General features: G+C 39.8%; 1 long non-coding RNA gene across 6 annotated transcripts; it reads right to left on the bottom strand.

Moving 5' to 3' along the window:
* Positions 1–2,853: 2,853 nt before the first annotated feature.
* On the bottom strand, positions 2,854–8,965 carry LOC131245020 (uncharacterized). 6 transcript variants are annotated; one of them, XR_009170753.1, is made up of 7 exons: positions 8,803–8,965; positions 8,131–8,723; positions 6,463–6,780; positions 6,152–6,351; positions 5,193–5,312; positions 3,945–3,977; positions 2,854–3,617 (listed from the first exon to the last, which is right to left on the bottom strand). It is a non-coding gene; the product is annotated as an uncharacterized LOC131245020 (long non-coding RNA). The 6 variants fall into 6 exon arrangements; XR_009170751.1 differs by lacking the exons at positions 2,854–3,617; positions 3,945–3,977 and adding an exon at positions 4,768–4,948 and having other exon boundaries at positions 6,463–6,546; XR_009170752.1 differs by lacking the exons at positions 2,854–3,617; positions 3,945–3,977; positions 6,152–6,351 and adding an exon at positions 4,768–4,948.
* Positions 8,966–27,913: the final 18,948 nt, after the last annotated feature.

Here is a 27,913-nt window from a genome sequence, read left to right as displayed (position 1 = left end):
GAGCCTAAAATTGACCCAATCTGACATATAACGAGGGAGTTCTGGGCATTTTATTCACGTCATGCTATTTTGAAATATTAATGATCAAGATTTGAAAATGACGATTGAAGGATTCTATCGCGCTTTTGGGATATCAAACGGTCTCCGAATAAGGAGACTCTATTTTCATTTTAAAGCTTGTCAAGTAACCTTTCCAATGAGCAAAAATTGTCCAAATCTAACTTTGAATGAGGGAGTTATTAGGCTTTTCGTGGGAACAGGGGATGTCGAAAAAATTCTGGACCATTTAATCTCACCCTACTTTTCGAGGCCCAAACGGTCTCTGAATGCGACGATTCCAGTTAGAATTGAAAGAGCACTAACTCACCTTTCTAATGAACTTAAAATAAACCTAATCTGACATATAACGACGAAATTATGAGCATTTTATTCGCATCACACGATTTTAAAAGATTAACAATCAAGATTGAGAAACGACGATCGAAGACTACTAGCATGCTTATGAGATATTAAACGGTCTCCGAATTAGGCAATTCTTTTTTTCATTTGAAAGCTTGTCAAGTTAGCTTTCCAATGAGCTAAAAATTGTCTAAATCTAACCTTTAATGAGGGAGTTATGAGGATTTTTGTAGGAATATGGGATGTCAGAAAATTTTTGGAGCATTAATCTCACCCAACTTTCGGAGGCCCAACCGGTCTTGGAATGCGATGATTCAAGTGGGGATTCGAAGAGCATTGACTCACTTTTCCAATGAATCTAAAATTGACCCAATCTAGCATATAATAAGAGAGTTATGAGCGTTTTATTCACATCACGCGATTTCGAAATATTAATGATCGTGATTGAGAAATGACGATTGAAGACTTTTAGTGTGCTTTTGGGATAGCAAACGGTCTCCGAATCAGGTGATTCTTTTTTCATTTGAAAGAAAGTTACCTATCCAACGATCTAAAAATTGTTCAAAATCCGACCTCTAATGAGAGAGTTATAAGAGTTTTTGTGGGAATAGGAAATGTCAGAAAAATTCTGTATCATTACTTTTACCCAACTTTTGGAGGCCCAAACGATCTCGAAATGCGACGATTCTAGTGGGGATTGGAAGAGCACTGACTTAGATTTCCAATGAACCTAAAATCAACCCAATTCAAAATATAATGAGGGAGTTATTAGTGTTTTATTGACATCATGGGATTTTAAAAGATTAATGATCGAGATTGAGAAATGACGATCGAAGATTTCTAATGTGCTTTTGGGATATTAAACGGTCTCCAAATTAGGCGATTCTTTTTTTATTTGAAAGTTTGTCAAGTTAGCTTTCTAACGAGTTAAAAATCATCCAAATCCGACCTCTAATGAGGGAGTTATGATAGTTTTTGTGGGAATAAGCGATGTCGAAAAAATTCTAGACCATTTACTCTCACCCCACTTTTAGAAGACCAAACTATCTCGTAATGTGACGATTCCAGTGGAGATTGGAAGAGCACTGACTCACCTTTACAATGAATCTAAAATTGACCCATTCTGACATATAATCAGTGGTAGTTACAAATTTATTGGACCTCACTTGTATCTTGCTATTTATCAATAGCAAGAGTTATGGTCCACACATTAGATAACTATTACTATTTATCAATAGTAATAGTTGTTTTTTTTAAAAATAAAAATAAAAAATGGTCTGGTCAACTGCATAATTAGATGGGGCAGATTTTCAATAGGTTATCCTAGCCAACCTATTTGGAAGGGTGGGATGTTGCATTAGATTAATAGGTTGAAAGTTATCCAATGTGTCGACCATAACTCTTGGTCCAACCCAGTTGGACCTGTTAAAAACGCTTTACTCCCACCCTTGATTTCTTATGGGGCCTTCCTGGATGTGTGAGTGAGATCCACTCTGACAATTAAACATGTAATCTCATCACATTAGTCCCAAGTGCAAAAAATTAGGTTGACATGTGATTTAGGTGGGCCACACCAAAGGAGATAGTTGGAATAAAGACATCCCTTGACTTTTATGGGGCCCACCATGATGATTATACAAAAACCACTCCAAACATTAGATTCCAAACCAAAATTATATATGTGAGTCAGGTGGGCCACCCAAAAGGAAACAGTCTAGAGGATGTGCATTGCCTTGTACACTATTTCAAATTGTATGGTCCACTGAATCATGGATGGCGCTGATTTGTGCGCCCTAAACCTAACATAGGTGATGCAATTGAATCAAAAGTCACACCAATTGGATAGGTTTGTCCATCCTTAAAGATACGGTCCACCAAAGTTGTGCCCTACTTCGTATTGTATCTTCCAACAGGAGGTCATTGGTCGTTGACTCTAAGCCAATGATACGAGCTTAGGTGGGTTGGGTTTTGTTTGGTATGTACGCACTATTCTCTAATTTAAAGAACTGAGGTTTCCTACTCCACTCATATGTAAGAGAGCCTGTTTATGCACCACGCATGATGTGTGTGCAATCTAATCCATGCATTTGATGGGCCCAACCATCATAAATGCTTAATTCGTCCCTAACTCAACTCAAAACCTAGCTCTAAAGATCGCATGGGTACCTGAAAGGTTTTGTATTGGACAGGGGGCTCTTTCTCAAATTACTGTTTCCCCATTTCATGTCTAACTTTAAGGTAACCTAATTGTAATTTAGAGTTATATTTCTTCTATGTGAATGCTAAGGTAGATAAAATTACAATTTCATCATCATTTGTACTTTATTGAACTTGTCATTGCAATTCAAATGACCTAAATTCTCTATGTTCCACTTAGGGTTGATAATCCGTGGCTCAAAAGCCACAATACATACTTAATAGGTACTAAAACACGATCAGATCTGAGATGAACCATGTAAATGCTCGTATTTTCCTTGAACCCAACTTGAAAACTAGATCCGAAGACACGTGGGTACCTAATGGGTACCCAAACTCAATGAGGCTGGGTCTAGGTCTTCATTATGTTGATATCTCTACTGATAAATTTTATAAATTTCCCTCTGACAAAACTAAACCCAGTTTATGTTCAACTCTTTGAAGTTACTTCAGATTTTCACGGAACATGTAAAAAGAAATGTCACTACTGTTGTAGTACATTTCTTAACCAAGACCATAAGAATAAGATAACTACCAACAATAGACTGTGCCCTAGATTTTATTGGAAATATCAGCCAAAGTTTCAAACCTGTCAACTGATTTTCTAATATCATGGCATACCTACCAAATGGACCACATTTATCTTAGGGACGAAACTTCTATACGGTGAGGTGCACCTGAATTGATGGCTTGGATATTGCGCCTCCCCACCATGCTGGCAATTGTGGAGACATGTGCATTAGCTAACTTGTATACATGTGTGGGGTCCTTACTCATGCCTTAGTGGTAGACTCACAGGAGCTTCAACACGAGGTTGGCTTGGGCTAGGATATTTGAAAATTTGATTTTGCAAGCCCAAGCTCGGCCCATTGACAACCGTACACTTAGCAATGATTCTTGATGGAATATTGGCATAAGTAGTTGCTGACGAGTGACCGGATCAAGAGTTTTTGGGAGTGCAAGCATGGCACGAGTGATCTTTTGGAACATGCGTGCAACCATAGCAGAAGATTCCTGGGTGTCTGGGATATTTAGACATAATCACAAATATCTAATCACAAATATCAGCAAGATACAAACTTCTTTGGGTCCCGGATTGTGTCCATGCATGGTCAGCCTTGTGGTGATGTACGATGCAGGCCATTTTGTCATGGATAGTTTTGTATATGCTATGTGGCCGGTGCAAATTGGATTCGAGTACTTGAAGGTTTTAACTAATAAAATCAAACAATGCTCCCATTTTATCCAAAAATAAAAAAATAATAATAATCCAAGATGGAAGAAAATGAACTAAAACTATAACACACTTGCCACAATTGAACATGTGGCAGAAATCTCACCTATCTCACCAATAGTTAGATGGGTTTGTCTGTGAAGATGCCCTGGCCAATAAATAGTTAGACAGTCGGCGTCTTTTACCGGCGGTTGTGTTGGGCGCTGCTTCATGTAAGATTTACCGGCAGTTTATACACTTTTACCAGTGCTTTTCCGAGCCCTGAGAAAATCCTGAAAAGCGCCGGCAAAGGTTTGCCGAAGCACCGGTATATGCGTGGGCCACTGTTTATATTTGATTGAAACTTTCATTCTTTTTTTGAATTTTTTTTTTTTTTTGAATTTTTACATATTTAAAACTTAAAAGATTATTATGGTACATCGTATGGGCCTGAAGAGTTGCCACACTCGAACTAGCATTGTCACAATTGTCAACTCCTGAAACTGCACCTCCAGAAAATATGTTAGCTTTGCATGTCCTTTGTGTCGAGTCCATTGTAAAAACTAATGATGGAAGGCAGTTGCCTTTTGTCTACTCAATTGCAGAAGTCAGGCATGGCAATGCCTGTAATTCGGGCCTGATCATGACCCATAATGGTCGTAAAATGGGCCTGTAATGAGGATTTGTGGGTTCCTCAAAGGAAAGATCCATCAAACCTGAGCTGGCCATAACCCATTTATTAGCCAGCCCTAAAAATAAATATTAAAATAATATTTACAATAATAAGTTAAATGGTTCCAAATACAAAAAAAAAGAGAGAGAAATCCATCGATCCAGCTCCCATTCATCCCTGCCTAAAACTTGCAAAACAAAATGGTAAAAAGAAAAATTAATTACATCCCAGATAACCAATATATATATATATGTGTGTGTGTGTGCACGCGCGCGCGCGCGAACTATGCTGTTTACATTCAAGAAGTGGGTATAGAGTGTGAAGCAAAGCAGCAACAAATTTGGGTGTGCGAGCACGGTAGAGTCTCTTTCAAAATGCAAGAGAGTATAAATAGGTAGGTAAGCAGATAGAGAGCAAGAGTCCGAAGCAGGGATTCGAAGTGGGAGCAACACCTATTTAGAAGGATCCTGCAACTCAGTCTAACATGTTAAATGATCCCCAATACATGCCAAACATGGCACTACATCCACAACAATTTGCTTGCCAACAGTGAGTGAGGCAATTTAAATTATTGATCTAGAGAACTTGACTAACACTCAAGAAACATAAATGCGAGTCCCATGACACAGCTGACTGGTCCCCAAGTTGCTCAGTCAACTCTTCCATCCAACCTATGTCTGGAAATATGGAGGAAAGGATTAGAAACAGTACCTCTTAAGATTCTTATTTCTCAAGGCAATCATGCCTGCAGAGGCCCAGGAAAGTGTCTTTGAGACTTGATGCTATATCATCGTCGATGCTGAGCTTTGTCTTCAAATCATTCGGTAGTGCCTGCGCAGATAATCTATTGTATCAAGATCAATTTACAATAGCAAATTGAAGCGGGAAACTAAATATTTAGCATAAGATGCTTACCATAACATCATTTACAAGCTCCTCAAGCTGAATCTGTTCAATATAAGTACGGGGAACATAAGAGCCCTCCAGACCCAATTCCTCAACGACAATGTCATTAGAGCTGGCAATAAAATTTACAGTACTAGATAGCTATACAACGTCAAAGATACAAACATATACTGCAACTGTACAGAAGATTTATTTTCATGAAAAAGAAGCATGGTAAAAAGACCCAGTATTGATTTTGTTGAAAGTCTAACAAGTGGTTTATGGATTTCAGATGCCTAGTAAAACCACTTGGTGCTGATTCTGTTGAAAGAATAACAACTGGGTTGTGCCTCCTGACGCCTAAATTCAGTTTTGCCTTTTATGTAACTAGTAACAGCAGGCACTAATTGCTGCATTTCAGTTTTGGCTTTTGATTTTCATTATCACCTTGACGAAAAAGTGTAGCAATCAGGTAACTTTGATATTGAGATCAATCCCACTGCCCTTTTAAAAACTTGCTCAGCCATGTAGCCCACAGATAGAATAGTCAGGATTGTTCTCTATCCATGAGATTTTTGGGGCATAGTCTATCCAAACTTAATCAACAAACCAATGGCCTGGATTACCGAATCACGGGCCCCACTTGTTAGAAGTGAAAAACCAAGTAGCCCCAGCAAACTCAAAGGGAGGAGGGTCCTATACAGAATCCAAACAGGGCAAAACTTAGTGAAAGGAAGATACAGTTTGTACACATGAAATTGACAAAGCACCCATCTGTTACATACCTCATTCACCAATTCAGAAAAAAAGAAAGAAGCCCCTCATCTAATTAAATGATTCTCCATCTGGGAGAACTAAGGGGGGCTTTTCATTCATATGAGAAGTTTAGACGATGTAGCAGCCAAAGTGGACTGTTCCAGGCGGTAGGCCATCAAAAAGTGCTTGGATGAGATTACTCCTCATCAAATTGAGAAACTGTTCTTTCCTACAATCAATCCCCACACAAACAGCTTAACTCCACATGAAAACAGCTACCATAGGCACATGTTTACTAATGTACCAAAGCAACAGAGGCATGCAGAATGAGAACTCATACCTGATCACTTACAAGGTACTTAAGTTCTTCATGTTCCTAATAAATGCCAATGATGGGGTCCCGTTTGTTATGTTGCCAATTTGCCTATATGATCATCAGTTGGTCAATTAAACAATAATAATAAAAGATAAATGTAGTTAAATTGGAAATGACTAAGCAATGTGAATACACAGATCGGTTAGGGTTATACATGGTTATAAACAATACAAAGCTATACATCTTTAAAAGAGGGAAAAAAAACAGAGCTTCAATGAACAAGAGCCTGTGACATCCAGCCCCTCGAATAGGTTGGCCCAACCATGAGGATCGCCTAATTCACTAGGAAAAATCATATATAAGCCAGTAAAGTAAGGACAAGTACATATCATATAACACCAAATTCTACCGAGTTCCTAACAATCAGCAATATCATTGACTCATTTACTTTACAGTGGACATGAACTTTCAAGCTTGTCATGGATCCCAAAAATATCACCCATTTGCTAGTCCCATTACCATTTAATACCATGTTTGTAGTTCATAGAGTGGATAATAGGTGGTGATCATTGAGGATATCAGATAACTGAACAGTCATCAAGTCTGTTTAACAAAGAGGAGAAAGCATTTGAACATCCCATTGCTTACCGTCTAAAAGGAGTACTAGCTCCACACCAGATTGCATTTTTTGATAACATGCATTGTCAGTCATTCTATGACCATCACATATTTCACTTCATTCCACATTAACAACTGGTTATATATGTGCAGTTTTCACCACCCATAACAACGAAAAAGCATCCAAGACAGTTAAAGCCTGGTAAGTTTGATGTGGGTAAAATACCCTGACAGGTTATTTTCATCTATATTGATAAAAATAGTCATGGAATTGGTGAAAATGGAAGCAAGAAATACTGTCTACAGAAACTGCTTGCAAAATGAGCACCACAATCACATAGGATGAAATAGCTACAATGTTTGGCACATCAGTGATGTGATGTGATGTAAAACATTGGATTGATCATCCCCAAAAAAATTCTAAAATTTGATTTTCTCCAATTGATTGTGAGTTGTGACATATCTTTCCATCTAATCATCAGTTGCCAGGAATAAAATAAGAGATCTAAGGGAAAAAAAAAAAAAACTCAAAAGCGAGTTTAGAAGGAATTATGTATAAAAATGCAAAAACCCTTGTTTTTTTTTTGGACTGCTAACAATTCCAAAAACAGATGCATCGAATCAGCAAAATAATTTCACAAAAAATATAAATCTGAATTTTTCGTATGATCTAAAATCTGCCCAATCTGTTCACCTCCTCATATTCACATTCCATAGGGAGCACTGCAGCACTGCAACTTAACAGTGGGCCGCATATTGGCTGGCATATATAAAACACAATGGAATAATCTAAATAAATCCAAGACATAACAACCACCAAACTAAGATATAGAAGCAACACACAAAATTATAGAAATGAAAAAAAAAATCACTTCATTTCAAACAGATCCAAAAAAAAAAAAACTCAGCAAAACAACAGGAAGGTTAACTTCATTAACAATCATATTAAAGTCAATTAAAATAAAACCTCATTACCAGTTAAGAACTCATTATATCCAAGACATAACAACCACCAAACTAAGGTTAACTTCATTAACAATCATATTAAAGTCAATTAAAATAAAACCTCATTACCAGTTAAGAACTCATTATATCCAAGACATAACAACCACCAAACTAAGGTAAAGATAGGCATGCCTCAGGGAATGGCTATTGATGAAAATTTCTCCGCACCATTTGCTCAAGCATTTCCCAATTGTTTTCTTTTTACTGTTAGCCATCTTGCTAGTCTCCAAGCACTCTACAGATGCCTGATATACATTAACCAATGTGATGTGGTCTCCCTCTAGGCTGGAAAAACGCTTCCTCCCAGCTCTTGCTTGATCTCAAGGGAAAGTGGTTATCACCAATTAAAAACTATCTAGTTGTAGTAAACTCAAAAGCTATAACAGCTTCAGAAAATGGAAGAAAAGGACATGGCTCGCCCTGACGCCCTTCTCCCTCCTCCTTTACCCGGGCTTGGTACCGGCAATGCAAGAAGTTGCATTGGCGGAGTTAAAAAGTGGCTTAAGCTCCATTTGGTTTGAGAAAAAAATATATTCATAAAGATTGATGTGAAGACCAAATGGAGCCTAAGACTACACTACAAATATGAAGCAAGAGAGACAAATTTACTAAAAGGTATGACAGGAACTCTTACACTACAAATATGATAACCAAGTGACCACCTGTAGAAAGAAAAGAAATGGAATGATTTTACAAAGTGTGTTGGTGCCAAAAGGATGGAGAACATATATAAATACTCACCAATCACATTCCATTCCATAACCCGTCTTCAGCAAAACCTCTGAAGCGATATAATCAGGGGCACCGACAGTAGAGTATGCCTGCACATTTCAAATGATGACAATTATAGGTGAAATTTTCCAGAAGAAATCCTATTGAAGCTCCTTATGGACAATTCAAATCGAATTACCATTAAAAGTCAAGTAATAGCCCAATTGTGATTTCCTTCCCTGACATTCATATTTACGGTTCCTCTGCTCTGAATGGCAATTATGTTACTTCCAAGTTGGACTCTAAAGCAACACGCTGCAATTTCAATGCAACTTCATCATTATGAATGACATGGAAGCACCCATTAACTTTTTTATTAAACTGAATGTTCTTTTGTTTTTTGTTTTTTTTTTTGAAATGCATGGATGTTCACTACTTAATTCACTCCAACATTGACCACTGAGTATCCATGTTTTTCTTTCCTGTTATAGATGGTCCCAGCAGCAAACTATGAGAAAGCAAATGAAATGTAAAATTACAACACCCTAGTAATGCAACTTATCAAGATAGATGTAGTATGCACGAACTATTAGTGGTATGTAACACCCTTCAGCCATAGCAGCATCTATTTGAAATGCAAAATTTAGTTTAAAATGTACTAAGCATGCTTCACTTAACATATGATATCCGAAGTAGTATATTTCAATAGAATCCGATCAACCAGCCAAAAAGTGTCTAATGGGGCTGGCTATCAATAGATTCTAACCAAAGAAAGAAAATTTACGGTTCCTTTTGCTTTGGCTGTTTGTCCGTGCTTTTTTGGCGCTCTTAATAAATTAGTGTTAGTTTTCAAAAAAATAAATCAATAGGTTCTAACCAGGTTACTCAAGTCACCTAGCAACACCCTAATGAACTGCCAATCAAAAAACAAGCAACATACATTAATGTACACCATTAAAGCTGAGTTAGAAGACTCCAAAGATGACCATGAAAGCTAGTAGCTTTTTCATCCACAGCTCTCACTTTCTCTGAAAAGATAACCATTAATGCTAGTAGCTTTTTCGATCATTTCTGATCATTGTCAAGGTATTCAAAATCGGTTACGTAATGGCCGTAACGGCTGTTACAGAAAAATGTGCCGTAACGGACCCGTAACGGTCCAGTATTTCAAAAAATAAAAAACAGCCCTAATGGCCGATACGGGGGTTGTAATGGCCGTTACGGCCCATATCATAACGGTAACGGTGGTGGCCGTTACGGCCACTGTTACCGTTTTGGAACACCTTGATCATTGTACATGTTGAACCACTTTCCATGTTCCCAGCATGCTATCGCCAGATGCATTACCCTCAACACAATCCTCAACCTGACAAAGGCACCAGACAGTGGGTCTTGAGAACCTTCCACTCTCCAGAATTCCCAATCAGACCAACTGATCAAGTGGAATCTCCCATGGAGGTTCAACTAGCTAGGACTTTGAACCACTGCAGATTGGTTGTTTGCCATGATGCAGCTGAGAGATTCACTCCCTCCCAAGTCGCAGAAGGACACACCCCAGCTGCTCGACAGATTGTCCCACTAGAAAATGGCCCTCACCCAAGGGATGAGTCTCACCCAGGGGGATCAGTCGACCTTTCGAATGAAATTGCGACAACTCTTGAGCCACATCCAAGGGACTCTAGACAGACCCTCAATAGTGCACCGGTTGGCAATATACGACCGACCCACCCTCGTTCCCCCAAAAAAAAAAAAAAGTTCAACCAGCTAGGACTTTGAACCACTGCAGATTGGTTGTTTGCCATGATGCAGCTGAGAGATTCACTCCCTCCCAAGTCGCAAAAGGACACACCCCAGCTGCTCGACAGATTGTCCTACTGGAAAATGGCCCTCACCAAGGGATGAGTCTCACCCAGGGGGATCAGTCGACCTTTCGAATGAAATTGCGACGACTCTTGAGCCACATCCAAGGGACTCTAGACAGACCCTCCATAGTGCACCAGTTGGCAATATACGACTGACCCACCCTCGTCCACCCCCCCCCCCCCCCCCCAGCATTGCACCTCAATGCTATACATCAGCCCCTTCCAGATCAAACCAATGAACTCCCTTTTCAACCTCAATCTCTACCAGCCCCATCTTTTGTCCAAGGTACTACGCCTGACTCTCCTACCCTGCCATCTCGACAAGAGGCCTTGTCCATTAGGGGTGCCATGATTCATCCAGATTCCTCTCATGCCTTATCAGAAGATGTCGTAGCCCAGATATTTACCACTAGAGATAACCGTAGCTACACCCCAGCCAGATGGAGCTGGCTAGATGATGCTTTCTCTTGCTGTTGGGACCTTCATCCTCCTCAGTCCGTCTCAATCCCAGATTTATTGGTGTCTGATTTGGCCGCTGACCTATCCTCTCCAACTACTATCATCTGTCCAGCAAGGGTAGGCTTAGATCTATGGGATGCGGGAACTCAGGAATGAGATAGCGACCTGTCCCCTTCCTCTGTTGATTTGAGGCCTCGCTCTTAGGATATTCTAGTGTATTGTCGATTGAGAAGAAAAACTTTACTCAGGAAGAGCCTCCGCCAAGCGAGACCTAAGAAAAGGGCTCCTATTGAAGGATGGGAAACTGATGTCTAGTATTCTATCCTGGATTGTTCGTGGCGTTGGAAATATGCCAACCTTAAGATACCTGAAAAGCTTGGTGAGGAAAATGAAGGTAGCTATTCTCATCCACCAGGAACCGATGATTAGACAATCTGGAAAGCTATATGTGGCAGCCAAGTTGGGATTTCAATTCACGGTTGAAGAAGTATCAGCAGAAGGCAAGATCTAGATTTTATTCAACAAGTCATTACACATTTCGACTATCGCAACCTCCAAACAATGTCACTCTCCAGGTCTCAGATGAAACTAAACTCTCAGCTGTGCATCATCTCTGCAGTGTACGCTTCATGCAACAGATATGATAGAGCCCTACTAATGGGACGAAATTCGCAACATTCCCGATTATCCCTGGGATCGTGGCTGGTATATGGGGACCTCAACACCACCATTAATGCAGAAGAGAGAATTGGCAGCTCGACAGCAGATGGTAGAAGCATGGAAGACTTTCGCAATGCCATCGATGACTCTGGTTTGATTGATGTAGGTTTCTCTGGCTCTATGTTCACTTGGTGCAACAACAGAGCAGGCCGCAGCCGTTGCTAGGCTAGACTGGACAAAATGTTGCTCAACATGAACTAGATCCAATCCTTCCCCCGTAGCAAAGTCGACCACTTGCCCTGGTTACACTCAGACCACTCCCCATTGCTCCTCTGTTTTGAGGAAGAATCAGCCAAAGCCCCAAGATTTTTTAAATTTCAGCGTATGTGGACTTCTTCCAAAGACTTTCTCGACGTTGTTAGGGCCTAATGGGAGCTCCCCACGCAGGCTACTCCTATGTTGAACCTGCTTATAAAAATGCAGAATCTAAAGTCAGCGTTGAAGACTTGTAATGCAGGGGCATTTTCACACTGGGCTCGAGTGGGGTCGCCCGTGGGATTGGGCACACTCGGGGTGGGTGACCAATGTGATTTGGGGCTCATAGGGGAGGTGGGCTTGGAGTCAGACGAATTTCAGAGGTCATGCAGGCTTTTTGTTACAAGATGAGATGGCAGCTTCTTGCAGTCGATTCTCTATGGGCCTCTTCATGGCCAAATACATGCAGAAATTCTTGATCAGCCAGGGATCCGTTGCTCAGGGAACCTCGCCTCAGTGGAAAGATTTGGGGAAAACTCTTCCCTTCTCTATTCTCAATTCTCGATGGATGATTGGAAAAGGTAATGTAAATTTCTGAACGCATAATTGGACTGGTAGAGGGCTGCTCATCGGTGCTTCCTCTATCCACATTCCAGAATCTTGCCGCTCAGCCTTGGTATGCGATTTTCTCAGTCAATCCGGCACGTGGAACCTCTCTGATATTTCAGGAAACATTTCTCCTGCAACAGTCAGATCCATCCAGGAGAGTGGTATCTTGCCTTCGAGTAGGGAAGACTGTCTAGTCTAGAACTTGACCTTCTCAGGTAAATTTTCCTTGAAGTCTGCATGGATCGACGAATGAGCCTAATCATATGAACAATTTGGATCCACTGAATGGCTCAAGCATATCATTGATTTTTATCCATCAAAATGGCCAATGTCAAAGGTTTGGGATCACTAGAAATGAACCGAATCAATTTGAATCCTTGTAAAAAGAAACCTGATTGATTCAATTGTTTATAGAACATAAGAGGGTTTAGGGCATGGATCAACTTAGCAAACCCATTGCCATGGATCATGAAAAGCAGCTTCAATCATATGTTGAGTTTGGATCATGAAAAGCAGCTTCAATCGTATGATGAGTTTGGATCGCCGAATGAGCCTAATCATATGAACAATTTGGATCCACTGAATGGCTCAAGCATGTCAATGATTTTTATCCATCGAAATGGCCAATGTCAAAGGTTTGGATCACTAGAAATGGGCCAAATCATAAGAACAATTTGGATCCACTTAACGGCTAAAGCATGTCAATGATTTTTATCCATCGCAATGGCCAATGTCAAAGGTTTGGATCACTAGAAACGGTATATGATTTGGATTGTTGTGAAAAGAAACCTAATTGTTTGAATTGTGTATAGAACAAAAGAGGGTTTTAGGGCATGGATCAACTAAGCATATCCATTGCCATGGATCATGAAAAGCAGCTTCAATCATATGTTGAGTTTGGATCGTGAAAAGCAGCTTCAATCGTATGATGAGTTTGGATCGCCGAATGAGCCTAATCATATGAACAATTTGGATCCACTGAATGGCTAAAGCATGTCAATGATTTTTATCCATCGAAATGGTCAATGTCAATGGTTTGGATCACTAGAAATGGGCCAAATCATATTAATTTGGATCGTCGTAAAAAGAAACCTGATTTTTTGAATTGTGTATAGAATAGAAGAGGGTTTTAGGGCATGGAGCAACTTAGCATATCCATTGCCATGGATCATGAAAAGCTGCTTCAACAATACGATGAGTTTGGATGATGAAAAGTGGCTTCAATCATATGTTGAGTTTGGATCGTGAAAAGCAGCTTCAATCGTATGATGAGTTTGAACGCCAAATGAGCCTAATCATACGAACAATTTGGATCCACTGAATGTTTAAAGCATGTCAATGATTTTTATCCATCAAAATGGTCAATGTCAAAGGTCTGGATCACTAGAAATGGGCCAAATCATATGAATTTGGATCGTTGTAAAAAGAAACCTAATTGTTCGAATTGTGTATAGAACAAAAGAGGGTTTTAGGGCATGGATCAACTTAGCACATCCATTGCCATGGATCTTGAAAAGCTGCTTCAACCATACGATGAGTTTGGATCACGAAAAGCGGCTTCATTCATATGTTGTGTTTGGATCGAAATGGCCAATGTCAAAGGTTTGGATAACTAGAAATGGGCCAGATCATATTGATTTGGATCTTTGTAAAAAGAAACCTGATCGTTTGAATTGTGTATAGAACAAAAGAGGGTTTTAGGGCAAGAATCAACTTAGCATATCCACTGCCATGAATCATGAAAAGCAGCTTCAACCATATGATGAGTTTGGATCATGAAAAGCAGCTTCACTCATATGTTGAGTTTGGATCATGAAAAGCAGCTTCAATCATACGATGAGTTTGGATTGACGAATGACCCTAATCATATGAACAATTTGGATCCACTGAATGGCTCAAGCATATCATTTATTTTTATCTATCAAAATGGTTGATGTCAAAGGTTTGGGATCACTAAAAATGAGCCGAATCAGATTAATTTGGATCCTAGTAAAAAGAAACCTGATTGATTGATTTGTTTATAGAACAAAAGAGGGTTTAGGGCATGGATCAACTTAGCATACCCATTGCCATGGATCATGAAAAGCAGCTTCAATCATATGTTGAGTTTGGAGCATGAAAAGCAGCTTCAATTGTATGATGAGTTTGGATCACCGAATAAGCCTAATCATATGAACAATTAAGATCCACTCAATGGCTCAAGCATATCAATGATTTTTATCCATCGAAAAGGCCAACGTCAAAGGTTTGGATCACTAGAAATGGGCCAAATCATTAGAACAATTTGGATCCACTCAATGGCTAAAGCATGTCAATGATTTTTGTCCATCGAAATGGCCAATGTCAAAGGTTTGGATCACTAGAAATGGTATATGATTTGGATCGTTGTAAAAAGAAACCTGATTGTTTGAATTGTGTATAGAATAGAAGAGGGTTTTAGGGCATGGATCAACTTAGCATATCCATTGCCATGGGTCATGAAAAGCAGCTTCAATCATATGTTGAGTTTAGATCATGAAAAACGGCTTCAAACGTATGATGACTTTGGATCGCCGAATGAACCTAATCATATGAACAATTTGGATCCACTAAATGGCTAAAGCATGTCAATGATTTTTATCCATTGAAATGGTCAATGTCAAAGGTTTGGATCACTAGAAATGGGCCAAATCATATTGATTTGGATCGTTGTAAAAAGAAACCTAATTGTTTGAATTGTGTATAGAACAGAAGAGGGTTTTAGGGCATGGATCAACTTAGCATATCCACTGCCATGGATCATGAAAAGCAGTGCCATATGATGAGTTTGGATCGTGAAAAGCAGCTTTAGTCATATGTTGAGTTTGGATCATGAAAAGCAACTTCAATTGTACGATGAGTTTGGATCGCCGAATGAGCCTTATCATATGAACAATTTGGATCCACTTAATGGCTCAAGCATGTCAATGATTTTTATCCATCGAAATGGTCAATGTCAAAGGTTTGGATCATTAGAAATGAGCCGAATCATATTAATTTGGATCGTTGTAAAAAGAAACCTAATTGATTGAATTGTTTATATAACGGAAGAGGGTTTAGGGCATGGATCAACTTAGCATATCAATTGCCATGGATCATGAAAAGTAGCTTCAATCATATGTATGAGTTTGTATCATGAAAAGCAGCTTCAATCGTATGATGAGTTTGGATCGCCGAATGAGCCTAATCATATGAATAATTTGGATCCACCTAATGGCTCAAGCATGTCAATGATTTTTATCCATCGAAATGGCCAATGTCAAAAGTTTGGATCACTAGAAATGGGCCAAATCATTAGAACAATTTGGATGCACTCAATGGCTAAAGCATGTCAATGATTTTTATCCATCGAAATGGCCAATGTCAAAGGTTTGGATCACTAGAAATGGTATATGATTTGGATCGTTGTAAAAAGAAACCTGATTGTTTGAATTGTGTATAGAACAACAGAGGGTTTTAGGGCATGGATCAACTTAGCATCCATTGTCATGGATCATGAAAAACAACTTCAATCATATGTTGAGTTTAGATCATGAAAAGCAGCTTCAATTGTATGATGAGTTTGGATCACCGAATGAGCCTAATCATATGAACAATTTGGATCCACTGAATGGCTAAAGCATGTCAATGATTTTTATCCATCGAAATGGTCAATGTCAAAGGTTTAGATCACTAGAAATGGGCCAAGTTATATGAATTTGGATCGTTGTAAAAAGAAACCTACTTGTTTGAATTGTGTATAGAACAGAAGAAGGTTTTAGGGCATGCATCGACTTAGCATATCCATTGCCATGGATCATGAAAAGTTGCTTCAACAATACGATAAGTTTGGATCATGAAAGGTAGCTTCAATCATATGCTGAGTTTGGATCGTGAAAAGCAGCTTCAATCATATGTTGAGTTTGGATCGTGAAAAGCAGCTTCAATCGTATGATGAGTTTGGATCGCCGAATGAGCCTAATCATATGAACAAATTGGATCCACTGAATGGCTCAAGCATGTCAATGATTTTATCGATCGAAATGGCCAATGTCAAAGGTTTAAATCACTATAAATGAGCCGAATCATACTAATTTGGATCATTGAAAAAAAGAAACTTGATTGATTGAATTGTGTATAGAATAGAAGAGAGTTTAGGGCATGGATCAACATAGCATATCCATTGCCATGGATCATGAAAAGCAGCTTTAACCATACGATGAGTTTGGATCATGAAAAGCAGCTTTAACCATATGTTGAGTTTGGAACATGAAGAGCAGCTTCAATCGTATGATGAGTTTGGATCGCCTAATAAGCCTCTAATCATATGAAAAGCAGCTTCAATCATATGTTGAGTTTGGATCGTGAAAAGCAGCTTTAATCTAATCATATGAACAATTTGGATCCACTGAATGGCTCAAGCATGTTAATGATTTTATCCATCGAAATGGCCAATGTCAAAGGTTTGGATCACTATAAATGAGCCGAATCATATTAATTTGGATCGTTGTAAAAAGAAACCTAATTGATTGAATTGTTTATTTAACGGAAGAGGGTTTAGGGCATGGATCAACTTAGCATATCAATTGCCATGGATCATGAAAAGCAGCTTTAACCATACGATGAGTTTGGATCATGAAAAGTAGCTTTAACTATATGCTGAGTTTGGAACATGAAGAGCAGCTTCAATCGCATGATGAGTTTGGATCGCCTAATAAGCCTCTAATCATATGAAAAATTTGGATCCAGTGAATGGCTCAAGCATGTCAATGATTTTTATCCATTGAAATAGCCAATGTCAAAGGTTTTGATCCATTGAAATAGCCGAATCATATGAATTTGGATCGTTGTAAAAAGAAATCTGATTGTTTGAACTGCGTATCGAACTAAAGAGGGACCTACAAAATTAACGATGTTGGTCACTGAGAACCAACCTCAAATATTATGAATAGATGGATCTAACTTAACATATCCATTGGGATGGGTCATGGAAAGAGGCTTCAATCACATGATGAGTTTAGATTACTAACTGCAGCACGAATCATATGACACATTTGGATCGCTGAATGGGATGAATCATATAAGAAGTTCAAATAGGTTGAAATGGCCCAAGTACGTCAAAGGTTATGATCCATTAAAACGGCCCAAGCATGTTAAAGGTTTGGATCACTAAAAATGGGCCAAATCATATGACCAGTTTGGATCATTTGTAAAGCTGAAGAGGGATCTACAAAATTTAGGGCATGGATCAACTTAGCATATACATTGCCATAGATCATGAAAAGCAACTTCAATCATATGATGAGTTTGGATCATGAAAAGCAGCTTTAATCATATGATGAGTTTGGATCATAAAAAACAACTTCAATTATATGATGAGTGTAGATCGCTGAATGAGCAGAATCATATAGATGATATGGATCCACCGAATGGCCCAAAGCATGTCAATGTTTTCTATCCATCGAAATGGCGCATGTCAAAGATTTGGATCACTAGAAATGGGCTAAATCGTATGAATTTGGATCTTTGTATAAAGAAACCTGATTGTTTGAACTGCGTATTGAACTGAAGAGGGTCCTACAAAATTAATGATGTGGATCACTGAGAACTAACCTCAAATATCCTGAATAGATGGATCTAACATAACATTTTCATTGGGATGGGTCATGGAAAGAAGCTTCAATCATATGATGAGTTTAGATCACTAACAGCCACATGAATCATATGATGCATTTGGATAGCTGAATGGGTTGAATCATATAAGAAGTTCAAATCTGTTGAAATTACCGAAGCACGTCAAAGGTTTTGATTCATTGAAATGGCCCAAGCATGTCAAAGGTTTGGAAAACTAGAAATGGCTCAAATCATATGAACAGATTTGATCAGTTGTAAGGATGAAGAGCGATCTACAAAATTTAGGGCATGGATCAACTTAGCATATATATTGTCATGGATCAGGAAAAGCAACATCAATCATATGATGAGTTTGGATAATGAAAAGCAACTTTAATCATATGATGAGTTTGGATCATGAAAAGCAGCTTCAATCATATGATGAGTTTGGATGATGAAAAGTAGCTTTAATCATATGATGAGTTTGGATTTGGATAATGAAAAGCAACTTTAATCATATGATGAGTTTGGATCATGAAAAGCAGCTTCAATCATATGATGAGTTTGGATGATGAAAAGTAGCTTTAATCATATGATGAGTTTGGATAATGGAAAGCAGCTTTAATCGTATGATGAGTGTCAAATGTCGAATGAGCCGAATCATATGAATGATTTGGATGCACTGAATGGCCCAAGCATCTCAATGTTTTTTATCCTTCGAAAATGGCCCATGTAAAAGAATTGGATCACTAGAAATGGGCCAAATCATATGAATTTGGATTGTTGTAAAAATAAACCTGATTGTTTGAATTGAGTATCAAACTAAAGAGAGTCGTAAAAAATTAACGATGTGGATCAGTGAGAATCAACCTCAAATATTATAAATAGATGGATCTAACTTAACATATCCATTGGGATAGGTCGTGGAAAGAGGCTTTAATCATATGATGAGTTTAGATCACTAAAAGCAACTCGAATCATATGATGCATTTGGATTATTGAATGGGCCGAATCATTTAAGAAATTCAAATCCATTGAAATGGCCATACACGTCAACGGTTTTGATCCATTGAAATGGCCCAAGTAGGTCAAAGGTTTAGATCACTAGATTTGTGACAAATCATATGAACATTTTGGATCATTTGTCAAGCGGCAAAGGGTCCTACAAAATTTAGGGCATGGATCAACTTGGCATATCCATTGCCATGGATCATTAAAAGCAGCTTCAATCATAAGATGAGTTTGGATCATGAAAAGCAGCTTCAATCATATGATGAGTTTGGATTAACATCATGAAAAACAGCTTTAATCATATGATGAGTTTGGATCATGAAAAGCAGCTTCACTCGTATGATGAGTGTCGATCGCCGAATAAGTTGAATCATATGAACGATTTGGATCCACTAAATGGCCCAAGCATGTGAATGTTTTTTATCCATTGAAATGGCCCATTTTTGAATAGCGTATCGAATTGAAGAGGGTCCTACAAAATTAATGATGTGGATTACTGAGAACCAACCTCAAATATTATGAGTAGATGGATCTGACTTAACATTGCCATTGGGATAGGTCATGGAAAGAGGCTTCAATCATATGAGTAGTTTAGATCACTAACAGTGGCACGAATCATATGATGAATTTGGATCACTGAATGGTTCGAATCATATAAGAAGTTGAAATGGCCCAAGCACATCAAAGGTTTTGGCCCAAGCATGTCAAAGGTTTGGATCACTAGAAATGGGCCAAATCATATGAACAGAATGGATCATTTGAAAAGCTGAAGAGAGATCCACAAAATTTAGGGCATGGATCAACATAGCATATCCATTGCCATAGATCATGAAAAGCAGCTTCAATCAAATGACGAATTTAAATAAAGAAAAGTAGCTTCAATCATATGATGAGTTTTGATCATGAAAAACACCTTTAATCATATGATGAGTTTGGAGCATGAAAAGCAGCTTTAATAATATGATGAATTTGGATCATGAAAAGCACCTTCAATCGTATGATGAGTGTCGATCGCCGAATGAGCCGAATCATATGAACTATTTGGATCCAATGAATGGCCCATGCATGTCAATGTTTTTAATCCATCGAAATAGCCCATGTCAAATATTTGGATAACTAGAAATGGGCCAAATCATATGAATTTGGATCATTGAAAAAACGAAACCTGATTGTTTGAATTGCGTATCGAACTAAAGAGGTCCTACAAAATTAATGATGTGGATCACTGAGAACTAACGTCAAATATTATGAATAGATTGATCTAACTTAAAATATCCATTGGGATTGGTCACGGAAAGAGGCTTCAATCATATGATTAGTTTAGATCACTAACAACAACATGAATCATATGATGCATTTGGATTGCTGAATGGGCCAAATCATATAAGAAATTCAAATACGTTAAAATGGCCAAAGCATATCAAAGGTTTTGATCCATTAAAATGGGCCAAATCATATGAACAGTTTGGATCATTTGTAAACCTGAAGAGGTATCTACAAAATTTAGGGCATGGATCAACTTAGCATATACATTGCCAATCATATGATGAGTTTGGATCATGAAAGACAGCTTTAATCATATGATGAGTTTGGATAATGAAAAGCATCTTCAATCATGCAGCTTCAATCATATGATGAGTTTGGATCATGAAAGGCAGCTTCAATCATATGATGAGTTTGGATAATGAAAGGCAGCTTTAATCATATGATGAGTTTGGATCATGAAAGGTAACTTCAATCATATGATGAGTTTGGATCATGAAAAGCTGCTTTAATCATATGATGAGTTTGGACATGAAAAGCACCTTCAATCGTATGATGCGTTTCGATCGCCAAATGCGCCGAATCATATGAACGATTTGGATCCACTAAATGGCCCAAGAATGTCAATGTTTTTTATCCATCGAAATAGCCAATGTCAAAGATTTGGATCATTAGAAATGGTCCAAATCATATGAACAGTTTGGATCATTTGTAAACCTGAAGAGTGATCTATAAAATTTAGGGCATGAATCAACTTAGCATATACATTGCCATGGATCATGTAAAGCAACTTCAATCATATGCATCATGAAAAGTAGCTTTAATCATATGATGAATTTGGATCATGAAAAGCAACTTTAATCATATGATGAGTTTGGATCATGAAAAGCAGCTTCAATTGTATGATGAGTGTCGATCGCTGAATGAGCCGAATCATATGAACTATTTGGATCCACTGAATGGCCCATGCATGTCAATTTTTTTATCCATCAAAATAGCCCATGTCAAATAATTGGATCACTAGAAATGGGCCAAATCATATGTATTTGGATCATTAAAAAAAGAAACCTGATTGTTTGAATTGCATATCGAATTGAAGAGGGTCCTACAAAATTAACGATGTAGATCATTGAGAACCAACCTCAAATATTATGAATAGATGGATCTAACTTAACATTGCCATTGGGATAGGTCATGGAAAGACGCTTCAATCACAGCACGAATCATATGATGCATTTGGATTGCTGAATGGGCCGAATCATATAAGAAATTCAAATACGTTGAAATGGCCTACATAATTAACGATGTGGATCACTAAGAACTAACTTCAAATATTATGAATAGATGGATCTAACTTAACATATCCATTGGGGTGGGTCACAGAAACAGGCTTCAATCATATGATTAGTTTAGATCACCAACAGCAGCACGAATCATATAATGCATTTGGATTGCTCAATGAGCCGAACCATATAAGAAATTCAAATATGTTGAAATGGCCCAAGCACGTCAAAGGTTTTGATCCAAATCATATGAACGGTTTGGATCATTCGTAAACCTGAAGAGGGATATATAAAATTTAGGGCATGGATCAACTTAGCATTTACATTGCCATGGATCACGTAAAACAGCTTCATGGTGAGTTTGGATCATGAAAAGCAGCTTTAATCGTATGATGAGTTTGGATCATGAAAAGCAGCTTCAATCGTATGATGAGTGTCGATCGCCGAATGAGCGAAGTTATATGAACTATTTGTATCCACTGAGTGGCCCATGCATGTCAATGTTTTTTATCCATCAAAATAGCCCATGTCATAGATTTGGATAACTAGAAATGGGCCAAATCATATGAATTTGGATCGTTGACAAAAGATACCTGATTGTTTGAATTGCGTATCGAACTAAAGAGGGTCCTAGAAAATTAACGATGTGGATCACTGAGAACTAACGTCAAATATTATGAATAGATTGATCTAACTTAACATATCCATTGGGATGGGTCACGGAAAGAGGCTTCAATCATATGATTAGTTTAGATCACTAACAGCAGCACGAATCATGTTAAAGGTTTTGATCCATTAAAATGGCCAAAGCACGTCAAAGGTTTTGATCCATTAAAATGGGCCAAATCATATGAACAGTTTGGATCATTTGTAAACCTGAAGAGGTATCTACAAAATTTAGGACATGGATCAACTTAGCATATACATTGCCAATCATATGATGAGTTTGGATCATGAAATGCAGCTTCAATCATATGATGAGTTTGGATCATGAAAGGCAGCTTTAATCATATGATGAGTTTGGATCATGAAAAGCAGCTTCAATCATATGATGAGTTTGGATCATGAAAAGTTGCTTTAATCATATGATGAGTTTGGACATGAAAAGCACCTTCAAACGTATGATGCGTTTCGATCGCCAAATGCGCTGAATCATATGAACGATTTGGAATTAAATGGCCCAAGAATGTCAATGTTTTTTATCCATCGAAATAACCAATGTCAAAGATTTGGATCATTAGAAATGGTCCAAATCATATGAACAAAAGTTTGGATCATTTGTAAACCTGAAGAGTGATCTATAAAATTTAGGGCATGGATCAACTTAGCATATACATTGCCATGGATCATGTAAAGCAACTTCAATCATATGCATCATGAAAAACAGCTTTAATCATATGATGAATTTGGATCATGAAAAGCAACTTTAATCATATGATGAGTTTGGATCGTGAAAAGCAGCTTCAATTTTATGATGAGTGTCGATTGCCGAATGAGCCGAATCATATGAACTATTTGGATCCACTGAATGGCTCATGCATGTCAATGTTTTTTATCCATCAAAATAGCCTATGTCAAATATTTGGATCACTAGAAATGGGCCAAATCATATGTATTTGGATCGTTAAAAAAAGAAACCTGATTGTTTGAATTGCGTATCGAACTGAAGAGGGTCCGACAAAATTAACGATGTGGATCATTGAGAACCAACCTCAAATATTATGAATAGATGGATCTAACTTAACATTGCCATTGGGGTAGATCATGGAAAGAGGCTTCAATCATATGAGTAGTTTAGATCACTAACAGCAGCACGAATCATACGATGCATTTGGATTGCTGAATGGGCCGAATCATATAAGAAATTCGATATATATATATATATATATATATATATATATATATATATATATATATATATATGAGAGTTTAGGGTATGAGAGGACGCTCGGGAGTTCGTCTCTCCCCTCGCAGGAGGCCTCGATCTAGGGCAGAAGATCGGCGAATCTCCCCCCTGAATCCAAAGTGTCCGTTTGTGGGGAACTTGCCCTTTAGCTGCTCTACTGAAGATTTCTACCAAATCTTCCTGAGATACGGCCATATTGCGGAGATTAATCTCCCCCTTTTCCCAGTTCGTCCAAGCCTCGCGGATATGGTTTTGTAAAGTACTGCTATGAAGACGATGCTAGAGCAGCAACAGGGGTTCTGAATGGGAAGCGGATTGATGGAAGGGTGGTGGTTTTTAGAGTGGCAAATCCGAAGAGAAGCACCCATCGAAAATCCCCTTACATCGGCACCACCATTGGCCCTAACATTGGCAACAAAATCGGCCTGAGCATCGGCACCAACTTAGGCCCCAACATCCTCCCATATTCTACACCTCAATATCCCCGGGCTACTCCTCCAAATCCTCCGACCACCACCTCCTCTTGAAGATGGGAAGCTTTGGGACTTGGTGTCTCCCTGTCTTCCCCGGGCAAGACTAAGGTCACGGCCGACCCCTCTCTGGTTGCCAGGAAGCTTTCAAATCTGGATCTAAGTCTTGTGGGATCAACCAAATCGCAAGATATCTCCATCCTCCGCATTATAGATAGCATCAGAGCCTCTTGCTTTGTTGCATCTATTGTGGATGTTGTCCGAATCTCCCCCACCAGCTTCCTCATCTGCTTTAAATCGAAGCATGAGGTGTTGGATTTTGCCGCTGATGACTTGCTATGGAGATCGATGGGAATAGTTATATTGTCTCCTTGGAGCCCTCACGTCTTGCAACAGGAGAACGTATCCTGGATACGTTTGTCTGGTATCCCGCCGGCTCACGCGTGGAGCGAGCAGGTTATTGTTGATCTGGGTGGCTGTTTTGGTACGGTTGTGGAGATTGACACATTATCCAGATTTGGCCTATTTCAGATGTTTGCCTGGGTCTGAATTAGGCACACATAGCCTCTTGCCAATCTTTCCCCTATTCAGCTGGAGGTGATGGGAGATTTCTTCGAGATTTCCGCTCGGCCAGAGGGCGATGACAGTGGATCCCAGGTTTGTTGGGAGGCGTCAGCTGATCTGAAGATGAAGGACCCTTCACCTGCTCGTGGAAATGCCCCTATGCTTGAGTTAGCTGATCTGGAGAAGGACTCTTCACCTGCTTGAAGAAAAGCCCCTATGCCAGAGTCTGCTGAGCAGGACTCACCTTCATATCCCGTTGTGCATTCAGATCAGATATTGTCCCCCCTGCTTGAACCAGTGTCAGAATCTCATTTGAGGAGGCAGGAAAGTGAGTCCACCAACACAGAATGACCTCCTTCAGGCCAATGGGAGCTCGTCAGCTTCCCATTCTGCTGCTGGAAGCCGCTATAACCCCGTCTCAGAGGTAGGCCGGTACGTACGCACCCTCAGAGCTTCTCCCCATTCAGGTCATTCCTGTCCACCCTCCTTGCTTGTCCATTTCTATAGGCAACTCTCCATACTGCTTGCCCACCCTTGTGCTGGATGAGCGAGATCTCGACGAGGTGGGTTCCCCTGTTTTCACCCCCCAGCCTGGCAGGTATTCTGCTAGACACTCTATCCCTCTCAAGGGATTATCAGACGACTGTGTGTCTATCTACAGGCCACTTGATTTCACTGTGGATCTATCCCCATATAAGTTGTCGGCTTGCAAGATTGATTTTATTGCACATAACCTGTCTCTATCGGAAGGCAGACTCAATAAAGGTTCCTTGCTGGAATGCAGGGCTGGATACTCAGGCAACGTTTTTGATGGATAAAATCCTGATTTGGAACGCCTGGGGTCTGGCTAATGCTGCCACCACTCGATCTCTGAGAAGGCTCATAAGATCCCAAAACCCATCCATCATTGCCATTCTCGAACCTATGGCCAGAGATAGCCGCAGAATTGCCATAGGGCTTAAGCTTGGCTTTCACTCCTCTCTTTCGAATGCTTCTGAGGGGGGAAAAATCTGGTTATTCCATAGAGATTTTGTGAATCTTTCTGTCATCAGATCTTCCAACCAGCTCATATCTGTTGAACTCGTTTCGCTCGATAATGTTCTTTCTCCCAGGATTTCTTTTATATATGCTAAGTGCTCCCTCGCTGCTAAGAGAGATCTTTGGGTTTCTTTGTCTCAGACTGCAGCGTCTTCCTTGGGCCTGTGGGCTGTTTGCGGAGACTTTAATGCGGTCCTGGATCCTTCGGAAAGGCTCGGATACAAGTTCTAGGGAATTTCGGGAAGCGGTGGATAACGCTGGGCTGATTGATGTGGGTTTCGTGGGTAGTAGATTCAATTGGTGCAATAAGCATTCTGGGTCCGCCCGGGTTTGGGCGCGTCTAGATCGCCTCCTTTGTAACAGTGCCTGAATTAACTCTTTTCCTCATTTCTCAGTGAAGCATTTGCCCAGGGTGAATTTAGACCACGCCTCGATCCTTGTGTCGTTCCCTACAGCCACCCCTTCGACCCCTCGCCCTTTTGGCTTCCAGCGGATGTGGCTTCTTCACGAGTCCTTCCACCAAGTGGTCGCAGTTTCCTGGGCTAATACGTTGTCGTCCCAACCTTTGATTAATCTGATGCTGAAGCTCAAGAAGGTGAGACAGTCGCTTAGAATCTGGAACCGCGAGGTGTTTGGGGACGTTTCCAAAAATGTTCTTCAAGCTGAACATGATCTTTCCTATATTGAATCCTGCGCCCAAGCTGACCCTCAGATTTCGACAGCGGCTATTGCAGAAGCTAGGTTGAAGCTTTCGAAGATGGAGCTAGCAGAAGAGGTCTTCTGGAAACAAAAATCCCGGGTCTCCTGGTTGCAAGAAGGTGACAAGAACATGAGGTTTTTTCACCTCGTCGCTAATGACAAAGTGCGCCGCCTGGGCATATCTGAGCTTCGTCGAGATGATGGTAGCTGCTTAACGGATTCGCCTTCCATTCAGAGGGAAGCGGTTTCCTTCATTCAATTGCTTCTCTGCTGACCCCGCCTCGCTCCCGTATCCCCATTCGAACCCCCTATTCGACCTTATCCCGGAGCTTGTATCGGAGGACGATAACGCTATGTTGCTTGCTTCCCCATCTCTGGATGAGGTCCTTGCTGCAGTTTCCAAAATGCCTAAGGATGGCGCTCCCGGCCTAGATGGTTTTTCCGCTGCATTCTTCTCGATCTGTTGGTCTATAATCGGCAAGGATGTCCATGCTGCGGTTGTGGATTTCTTTTGCTGCGCAGTGCTTCCTAGAGCTTTCTCAGCCACGCTGATTTGCCTGATCCCGAAGAGTGCCGAGGCAGTTTCTCTTTCCGATTATAGACCCATTAGTCTATGTAATGTGGTGTATAAGATTTTTGCAAATGTTCTTGCTAACAGATTGAATGCTCTTCTTACCAAACTAGTTTCGCAGGAACAGGGAGCCTTTGCCAAAGGCCGCTATATTGTTGAGAGTATCGCATTGGCTCAGGAGGTCTTTAGAGATATTGGAAAGAAGGTCCGCGGGGGAAATATTGTATTGAAGTTGGATATGGAAAAGGCTTACGATAGGGTTGACTGGAATTTTCTCAAGTAGGTTTTGATGCGATTTGGGTTTGGCAAGCGATGGATCCATCTCCTTGAAGCCTGTTGGGGTGACAACTGGTTCTCTGTCCTCGTCAATGGTTCGAGTTGCGGTTTCTTCCATTCGACTAGGGGTCTTCGCCAAGGGGACCCCTTGTCCCCTTCCCTCTTTATTCTTGCTGCGGAGGTCCTCAGTAGGGGCCTCGCAAATCTTGTCTCGTCCAGGCATTGCATTCCTTATAAATTGAAGCAGGGGTGCCACCAGGTTTCCCATCTTCTCTACGCCGACAACTCGATCCTGTTTCTAAATGGGTTTAAGAGGTCTCTGCAAGTAGTCACCGCTTTTCTCGCCCAGTTCCAGGTCATCTCAGGTCAGCAGATCAACCTTCGTAAGAGCGCATTTTACTGCTCTTCAAAGCTCTCTACTTCCAGGATTCGCAGGATTGAAGATATCCTTGGGATTGCCAAAGCCAGAGGCAACCTTTCCTACCTGGGTGTCCCCATCTTCAACGGGAAGAGCAGATGCTCTTTTTTTGCGTCGCTTCTGGCCAAAATAAAGTCCAGAATCAGCGGATGGAGGTCTAGGATCCTTTCCCAGGCTGGTCGTCTTA

Source organism: Magnolia sinica, chromosome 5 (assembly GCF_029962835.1).
Source record: "Magnolia sinica isolate HGM2019 chromosome 5, MsV1, whole genome shotgun sequence".
Taxonomy (NCBI): Eukaryota; Viridiplantae; Streptophyta; class Magnoliopsida; order Magnoliales; family Magnoliaceae; genus Magnolia; species Magnolia sinica.
The sequence above is the reverse complement of the archived record's forward strand: the minus strand, read 5'-3'. Positions and strand labels throughout refer to the sequence as shown.